The sequence below is a fragment of the Dryobates pubescens genome, chromosome 3 (genome assembly GCF_014839835.1).
Source record: "Dryobates pubescens isolate bDryPub1 chromosome 3, bDryPub1.pri, whole genome shotgun sequence".
NCBI lineage: Eukaryota > Metazoa > Chordata > Aves > Piciformes > Picidae > Dryobates > Dryobates pubescens.
This window is the reverse complement of record NC_071614.1, coordinates 35584830-35595452: the sequence shown is the minus strand read 5'-3', so window position 1 is coordinate 35595452 and position 10623 is coordinate 35584830.

Below are 10623 nucleotides of genomic sequence, written 5' to 3'. Positions count from 1 at the left end.
GAGCATTTGTAGTACCTTGGTATATCAAACATTGATCCAACTACTTCTTGCAGTTTAGAAGTTTAATCATGAACTGTGTATATTTTTAGAATTTAATACTTTGAAAGGGATAAATCCCTCATCAACTATTGCCTTAGTCAAAACCTTGGACTTTTCCAAGGATAGATACATATTTTTGTGTCTGGTGACATGAACAGTGATATCTCTCTCAAATGCAGAGATTTTTCAATGTTTTAAGTATCTTCAGATATTCTTCACCACACAGTCAAACTCTATACATGAATATATGTGCTTATGTAACTGTGGCTGCATCAGGGCCCATATGCTTGCTTTACTGTATGGGAGCACGAATGTGGTATTTCAAGTCTCTCTTTACCGCTTTCATCTAAAGAACAACATTTTCCCCTTCTGGTCCATGACCAAATATGTAACTAGAGTTACTATAACCTGATGAGAATTGAAAGTCAGGGGGAGTATGATGATGTGTTCAGGGGAAAACCTGAAGGAAGAGGTTCTTGCAGTCTGTCACTAAGTGCAGCATGAGTGCAAGCTAACAATAAATGCCTCTGCACTAATGGATGTGGTGTGGTAAATGAACATGAGTAATTAGAAGTTCTTGCATATCTACAAAGTTCTATCACTGGGACAGAGAAACATGGTGGGACAACTCACATGCCCAAGTGCTGCAATGTTTTTTTCTCTTTTTTTTTTTTTTTTTTTTCACATCAGAGAACAGAAAAACATGGGTGACACTGTGGTATGCATGTAACACATCACCTGATAAGAATAGAAGAAGATGAACACTTCTTTAGACAGGGCACTTTCACACACCCTGGTACACATGGGAAATTCAGGCACTCTGGTAAGTGCTGGGAGGACATACTCCTGGGAGAATTTGCAAGTGTCCTCACAGGTTCAGTTTCTCCAGATGAAGGGGATCAGGTGACTAGGAAGATGTTCTCCTGGACCTATTACTGTCATATAACTAAAAGTTGGCCAAAGGTGGGAAGATCAAGGGCAGCCTTAGCTGTAGTGGAAGATTATGGAACAAACAACTTCAACAAAAGTGAGCAAATGAAATAATAGAATCACAGCCCTAAAGTAAGCAAATTTCAGCTTGTCAGGAATCTGCGTGGCAGGATCCTATGAAAGATATTTGCAAATAAAACCTGAAAACTTGGGGAAGCAGCTATTTATATTTTTTAATGCTTATACATTTATGAAACTTCTTGTATGTCCGTATTAGCACTATAGTGACAATGGTACAGAGTAGAGTCTTTAATTACCATCTATTCAGGTCTTCAAAATTGTCAGCTGAAATTAGAAGACTATGCTAGTGTCTAAATTTGAAGATTAAGTGGTGGTTAATATTTGCATAAAACATATAATGTAAGCAATATAGACAATGTGGATCATATAATGTAAAGACTTACTATAAGAAATATCTAACATACCTACAACAATTTTTAAAAATCCCATCCTGGTTTGAGCTACAACTGAACTAATTCTGGTTAGTGAGTTTAGTTTTCAGCTCAGTCTCTTCTAAAGTAACCATTTTCTGAAGTTAAGGGCATGTCTTTGCAGATAGTGTCTGCTTCTAGCAGTGATAACGTTTGATGTTTCTAGTCAGTACCCAAGATTGGTATGGAGGCCAAGGTACTGCTAAATCTTGTTCACCATGCTGCGGGTGAAGAGTAAAAGGCTGCACCTGCAGGGAGGTTTAGGTGACCCTTAACTGACAACAAGGGATTCTGTTCCATTCCATATATAATATGCCCTATTCAATGAAAAGCCAAGGGATCACAATGGTCAATGTCTCTTGTTCAGCAGCCAACATCTGAGCAGGGCTCTATCCACTTTGCCTTTGATCTTCATCCATGGGTTCCTGAATCCAGTTCCAGAAACTGATTCCCATCTGCTGCTGAGTCCAGTCTGGGACTTCTACCACAGCACCAGTGGTGATGGTGCCATAGGTGCCATCAAGGAGGGTTAAGTTCCATGTTGGTTTTGTTTGTATTTTTACATATTTAAGTTTATTGTTGTTGTTTTCATTAAAGTGGTTTAGTTTTCTTTTCCATAAGACTCTCTCCCTTATTCACTTTCTATTCCCTTCTGGGAAGGGAGAGGACATAACAGAGAGTGTCTAGTCACTGGTCTAGTGGCTGGCCCAGCCATAGCCCTTGACAATCTCTATGTCATAGCTGAGTCCTAAATATGTATACAATCATGTACACCAAAGAAAAACTGTTAAGAGGATGCAACACCTGTAAATATTCATCACAGTGATTTGGGGTTCTCAAGATATTTGAAAGTCTACCCCTTCTTAAAGTATAGATTAAGAAACACAACCTCAAATAAGCAAAAATAGAGCATGGGGCAAGCAATGCAGGAGCCACATGACTTTAAGCAAGGAATATTGCTTCTCTAGACTTGCTGTATACAGTAAAGGGAGAAAAAATTCTCCAGAGGGCACCACAGAGCAAACTAAACTAGGCTACTACTCTACAGTATTTCATAAAGAGACCTCTACCAAATATCGAGGAAGCCCAAAGAAATTAGTCTCCTGTGCCTGAAGTGAGTCATTGTAAATTCCCCCACATGTCCTCTTTTATACTGTCTTTTATATAGAAGTAGATTAAATAAGTGGACTGCCAAAAAAATATGGCAAAGGTACTTGTGCAGATAAAGATGGCTTCTTTGATGCAACTTGAATTTTGAACTTTAAGAGATGCAAAATGATATTAAAGTAAATCAGAAAGGATCCCTGGGAAAAAACCACCCTAATATTTAATTTTTCTTGGCTACCAACTGCAGCATTGGATTCTTTGTGAGTCAGAATTTAAAGAAGACAAAAAAATAATTCTGCTAGCCTGCAAGACAAGTTACCCAAATGTCTAATGAAAGTTGTTTACACAGTACTACAATAAAAATAAACATTATGTATATGCATCTTAAGCACATCACATCAGTCTCAAACATTTTATATCACCCTGAAGGTCCTTTAGACAACAGTTTGAAGCCAAATTTTTTGCTTACTCTGTTGTTTATTTTTTATCTTATTTACATGCCTTGAATATGTAAAAGATTAACTTTGAAAGAGGTGATGCATTCCCTCTGTGCTTTCCATATTGGGAAAGATATTTTGGATATGTATCTTTTTTATCTCCATTTGAAAGGATTTCACAAGTAGATTGTTTCCTACTTCATGATCAAAAGAGAAAAAGATCTGGATAAGCCATGATCAAAAGAAATTTAAAAATAATCTCATAATAATTCATTTTAGAATAAATAAATAAATGCAAGTCAGATAAGACTGAAGACAGATGGCAAATGAAAATCATAAATAAATAACAATAAACTTATGGCTGTGCATAAGATCTTTCATGCAGTATAAAGAATCTACAAAGACAAATTCAGGAGCAAATGGCTGTTTTATTCTTTCTATGTAAAATTAAATTTTCTGCTTAGAATTCTCAGAATCAGAAAGATTTATAGTAAAGATATCTTGTTTCTGCAATTTTGCATGGACTATTGCACATCTATTGCAACCTGATATGCAGAACGATTTTTACAAAGGAAAACCATCAGAATAATCACCATCCATGTGAGAGGAATGTCCTCTGACTCATAAAAGAAAGCCCAAAAGAAAGAAATATTGAAATGCCAGTATTCTCAGTGCAACTTTTGCTATTAAAACATTGTAATGAAAATAAGCGTTTAAGCTCAGCAATTGACTCAAAGCTTTGATTTTAGGAAATATAACAGTGCAGTGGATGTCAAGCCTGTCAAGATTTAGTGGTATGTTTTACTTTATAATTATACTGAATTCCATGAAATTTACAGGACAGAAGAGTTTATTTTTCTTATCATGCATGCTCTAAGACAATTACAATACTGTAAACATCAGGTAGACCAAAAATTACATCAATCAACATGTTTAAGCAACAAACTTACTGTCCAGTGTTTACTCACTATGTTGAATAATCTCTGACTTGTCCGAGACAATCACCATATTGACATGGAATTCACTCAACATCAAACAGAAGATGACATACTCATATAAGAAGTGAATTTAAATGATTTGTGAGAAAAATATCTTTCTTAAAAATATCTTTCTAAAATCAGTGGAGAAAAGAAAGTTCTCAAGTGAAAACACAGAGTAGTTTAATTAGAACCCAACTCTTGAACCCAACTATAGTATATTACAGTTCTGTCTATTGAAGGAGCCTTTCAATTAGGAGCATCCAAAGCCTAGGGAACTAGGGAAAGATAGATGCTATGCACACCCCTCCTGTCAGTATAAAAGTGGAATCATGGCTGCTGAATTGCTATCACAGCTTAGGGTGAAAAACTTTAAATTAATTATCATTATGTCTGGAAAAGAGAGGGAAAAAAAAACCCTAAGGCTATATTCAAATGGATATAGAACAGACCACAAATGGCTACTCATACCTTCTAGTCCTGAGTTTTAAAAAAATGACTAGGGATTTCCTGGGATGCTCTGAGTGATTTACAGATTGATGATTCCTCTCTAATATTAGTATTACCACTTGAGACAGGTCTTTCTCTGCATATGCAAATCACCTGGGAGGTGATGATTACATCAAGAACTGAGAAGTGTTTCAACAAAGATAAGATGTGTCATCTCTGCCCACTGAGACACCAGCTGCTTGGGAGGTGTGGTGGAAAGACTCCCTGGAACGTGCAACAAAGACAAGAACCTCCTGGGTGGTTTACCTGATAAAACCACTACTGGCCTGGGGTTGGTGTGGTGAACAGGTGGGAGGCAAAGAGGGCAGAGGCCTCTGCAAGCACATAGGAAAGACCACCTGGACCTGGAAGTCATGTATGTATTATAATGTGACTAGGGTGTGGGGCCAGGTGGAGCTGCGATAAATGAACTGTATAAAAAAATCCCAAGCTATCCCTGCTCTGGGAGGGAAAAACTTCACTGAAAACACTACACACTGGAGCCTGCTCAGAAGAGAAAAACATCACAAACCACACTGAACTCATCAGGACTCTTGGACCTCTCTGCTCCTTTGGCCAAAGGCATCACAAGATGAAGGGACTCTTCATCTCTCTGCCTCCTCCTGGCCAAAGACATAAAAGCATCTTGGGGTGATAATATCTCTCCTGCTCTCTCTTTCTCCATTTTTCCTCCTGCTCTCTCTTCCTTTTCTCCCTTCCTCTGTTTCATTTACTTTATTCCTTAACAAACAGCCTCACTTTGATATTTGACCTTGTTTGTGCCTTAATTTCACTCACAGGAATGTTCAAAAAAGAACCGCGTCTCCTTCCCAATTTCTGGACCAAGACACCACTGAACCCTAAGGCCACTGTTGGACTGCTCAACAGATAGAGTTCTGGATAAAGCCTACCTTGTCATTTTAACAGTCTCCTATTTATTCAGTAAATTACTTAATAAAGTCATTTGATAACAAGGTAATGTAGTCAAGAGGCCAGAGAAGGAATGCCTGATCTTTTACATGCTGATTTCAAAGCTCTAAACATAGTATCTCAGATTCTCCACTTTCAAAAATATGCTGAAACTCAGTGTCAAAATAGAGGTCTACAAGATTGAAGTTTACTTTATTCTCCACATCTGGCAGTGACAAATGACCAGTATGGCTAATAAAATTTAATGTACTATTTAATCACAAATTATTATAAACCATTACTAAGGTCACTAAGGAAAAGATGATACAAGTTTGAGTTTGATTAATTCATGAACATGATTACTTGACATGGTCATCAGTAAAAACAGGGGGCAGCCTTAGTTACAGCTTGAAAAAATCTCTCTTTTCTGCTTTTAGTAAAATTATACAGAGCTAAACCTTTCCTTTGGAAAATAATACATTTCTTAAGCACATGCAGCAATACAGTAGCATTTTATTGTTTTCCTGGTTTATACTGGGGATGTATTTATCTTTCAGTATGATAAATAACAAGTTCCATGAAACTCTGCACATTAAGCAATGCCAGAGCACAAAAGTGGTGATAATGCTTCATATTAAAAGAATATAAGTAGATAAAAATGTATGGTATTTCAAAGCATTTTCCATAACTTTAAATTTTATTTTTGATATGTAAATAAGTGGTAAAACATGACAAAGATAAGGCACTTTTCAGTGCTATAAAACTTATACAGATTAAATGGTTTTCATATATATGTAAGAGGAAGAAGAGGCAATGCCTTGTAGATCACATTACCATAATTTTCTACACGCCATAAGATACCTACACTGACACAGTAACTTTCATTCACTTGTTTAAAACATTTCAGCATTCTGCTGAAACAGCTTAGAAATGTATTTGAATTTTATCTTTCAGATTTCCTTTCCAACCCTCCAAAAGATTTTTTTATCTTTCTGATATGTAACAAAAAATAAAAAAGGGATTTGCGCACATGAACATGAACTCCTATTCCTTTCTACTGCCTTCCTGGTAGTGGTCATAGTGGTGTTTGGGTTGACAGCTGGACTTGATGATCTTACAGGTCTTTTCCAATCATAATGATATTATGATTCCATCAGTCTGTTTGAATACCCCTGCTTATAGGTTCTCATTTTGGCTGCTAATATTGCCACCAAGTATCATATCTAGCACAGCTTCAAAAGTCGTGACATGAATTTCATGTAACATAATCAGGAGCCCATAGCAAATTATCAGAAAGCAGGGGGGAAAAAAAAATTGGTTTTCCTTATCTTGCAATGGCCTAGCATTTGAGAAGATATTTGATATATACAATCTTAAACTGCAGTTGTGATTAATAACACCCTTTTGAACTTGCTTTCACTTAAAAGTAATTTAACTTTTGGTTTGCATTCAGATACTGTCACTGTTGTACAATTGTTTCCCTCCCCCTTCAAAAAGCAAGGATTGCTTTATAAAAAGTCACAAAATTAATTTGCTAAAACCTCCTAAGAGTAAATCCTTTTAACAGTGTTTTTAATTGTATTTTTAAAGGAATGCTACAAAGCACTACACTATGTTACAGTACATATGTGTGGATAATTACCCTGCTAAGCACTCAATTTAGGAAAAGGCTGTAATGTTTTGCAAAGCAATTGTTCTATCTTTGCTAAATTACAACCTTAATTGTAACTCAGCAAATGTTTCTAGGCATCTGTAACAAACATTACGAACAAGATGATTCTGATTACACATTCCTCACAGAGATTGTATTTTCCTTGCTAGTTCACCTGTCTTGCAGCCCTGACAAATTCCAAAGCAGAGGAGCACCATCTAGTTGTTTCTATACAAAAACTGATGCCCTTTTTTATAAAAGTATATACTGGGTTTGATAGCATTCTTTTCAGACATTGCTACTAACAATAAGATAATAAACAATCATTAAGATATTAAGCAAGTATGAACTCCCTTTCTACTGTTTAACATTTATTTCTACAGGAATGGGAAAGACAATCAAACAAGGAAGAAGTCAGCTTATTCAATTTGCTTGCCTCTATTGTGTGTGTTTGCAAGCAGGATTTGGTGGGTAGATAGAGGACACCTCAGCATCACACATCAGCACGAATGATGTCCTGTTCTCACAGATGTGATAGACACTAGCAGTCAGCCTCTGTGAAAATCCTCAGCAAAGGAAAATAGATGTATGAGATACAGCTTGCTAATGTAGGATTCACTTCCATGGCTCTTCAGCCTTCCCTAAAGCAAACACTTATCACTCATCTGGACTTAGCTTTTCTACTTTTAAATTTAACTGTTAAGGGGTTTTTTTAGAGTGTGGGGGCAACACAATCAGGATTTTAGTCCCAATATTAACAGCATTCTCCTTTTTGAATACAGCATACTTATTTTATGCAGACTGCAGAAAAGTGCAGAGCCAGGATGTTTGCTATAATCAGCTCACTCAGACAAATACAGCAGATTATCTCCTAAAAAAATAACATGGATAATTTTGCTTATGAATTCTATATTTGCTGGCATGTTTCCATGCAGTATATTTATTAGTAATACAAAATACCAGGCAAAGACATAATACCTAAAGAGACAAAAGAGTGTGGGAGGAAAACTAAGAAGGTCATCATACCTTTTTTTTACAGTTTCCCAAGTTAAAATTGTCTTCATCCTGGAAAACTTCCTAAGGCTGTACATCTGAAGGCACCTGGAGTCCTACACCATATTCTAGACATTAATTTAAGAAATCCAGAAAGACTGTAATATACAGAAGAAAATAGATGTTTCTTTGCCCTCGGCTGTTAAAAGTAAAACCAACTATCTCCAAGTTACAAACTAAACAGGCTCAGTCACTGGTCTCAGATTAATAAAATCATCTATGTATTCTCAGAGACAACAGAACACAAGTACAACAAAGATGGAGATTTGTGCACAGGTCTATAGACTTAACAAGGGAGTTGCTATGGGACAGCAAGGAAAAGTTGTCTTTGGCATTAGGGTAGAGCTTGTAAAGAATTATCAATGGACTGAAGAAGAAAGGGACTAAAGAGCTTGAGAAACAACACTCTAAGTCATTCAAGGTAGAAGTTTGTCTTAACCTGTTATGTAATTCACTTTATAAAAGTTGGTACCCTGGGAAGCAGATGAATGATTCCTAATGAGGTCAAGGCTTAACATGAAATGAGCTAAAGCATTCTAATATTGGAAAATAATATTTGAAGTTAAAATCACCAAAATGTATTTTCATGAACTAAGAAAATTGCCCTTCTCCAGTTTCTCTAGGAACCACCAAGCTAGAGAGACTGCAGAGATTGAAAGAAAACAAATCCTTTGTAACAGAAGATGGCACCTCATTCTGTATTTGGATCCTGGAACCCTGCTGAACTTTCATAATCTGGATCCTGAAAATTGTCCTGACATGTCAGATAATTACAAGTAAAAATAAATAAACAAATCAAATAACAATAAATGCTATATATAGCTGGTAATTTCACAATCAAGAGAGTTAAAATATCCAATGGCTTTTACAGAACTATACTAGGACCACTATGCCAACACCTGCTATGCTTCTTAAAACCTGATAACCCTGAATTAGTTTAAAAGAGCCAGAAAAATAAACAGAGGAAACACTTCAATATGTATTATCAGTCAGCTACCCCCACTGGAACTGGAACAGTGTGTCAGAATACAAAAACAAAGTCACTGGCAAATCTCCAAGATAACAGCTGTACCATACCCAGCAAAGTCATACATCATAACAAACAATCTCTGCAGGAACAGAGACCATCTAAATAAAACAAAAAATTGTTCCAATTCTCTGTTTCTTGGGAAGATCTAAAAGGTAATCCACACCTTGCTAAGTTGCTCTTGATGATGAGCCCAGCCACGGTGCCCCAGATCACAATGTGCTTTCTGTATCCATGCAGCAATCCTAAATTCTAAGGAGTGCATGTCCTTGTACAAACTCTACCACAGATATCTGTAATACGCAGCAAGGCCTTCTCATTGCTTTGTCAAGCCTTTTTTTGTCTGTACTACACAGATTAGTTGATATCTCTGTCCCAGATACTATTGCTTCTGTCCAACCACATTGACCACATTGTGTTAGTATGTGGAAAAAAAAAAGAGATAATTTGTGAAACTAGGGGAAGTTGAAAAAGAGTCTGAGCCCTGAGAGACCTCTACCTAGAAGGATACAAAATCCAGAATGGGAATATCCCATTCTATCCCACTTCCAGTCTTCATTTATAGTGAAAGGTAAGAATTGTTCCATGCATTTCCAATGGGGTCTTGATTCCACATCTACTGCTGAGTTGAGAAATGAGTATTAACATTGTTGCACAGAGAAGACTACAGTACAGGCATTTCAAACACTTAGGAATGCTGCAAATACTAGAAAAACATTCAAAACTATTCTGTGGACAGCAGGTTCATAACATCGCAACAAGGCTGTATTTGATTTGAGGAGAGGAGCTGTGACTCCAGAACCAAGAGAAATGAAAGAGACTAGTGTTGACCTGTGCCTAAGTGATGGGTACACATATCACAAAGTGCCTCACTTTCCATTCACATAACACAGACTGCTGCACACTGTTGTTTTACTCTTGAGTCCACAGAAGAAACCTGGGCACCTCCTCCCACCCACACCTTCGTCTTCTGACACCCTGGTGAGCTGCTGGCCAAGAACCAAGGGGCTGGAATCTGTAGAGGAACTAGAGTAGCCGCAGCTGGTCCAAAATGCAGTTTCCGGGCTTTTAATTTTTGTTCATTTATTTTTCAAGAGGGAAAAGATAGGACAATGGTGAGGTCAAAAGAGCAATGAAGGAGGTGTTATGACAGTGTGTCAAAGGAAAGTACACATGCAATTTAACACTTTCAATTTCCAGTACTGAGGAAAGTCCTTTTGTCTCTCCCTTGTGTAATAGGAAATTTAGATGAGAACTCATGCAGTCAGTGAGTAGTGATTTTGCCTTGTAAATGCAGTTGGCCAACTTGGTAAGTGTACAACATGGCTGATGATTCTAGTAACACATTTTTGTTCCCTAAAGGTTTTTCTATTTTGAAGGTTTGTGAGCAAACGTAGCAGCCAACAGTCACTGCCAAAGACTTACTTCCTTAATAACAGTCTTACCTGGACCTCTGCCACGTTCCTTCTCTGCTAGTCTCTCACTTCTCTGAAACCATCTTGCTTTCTCTGCT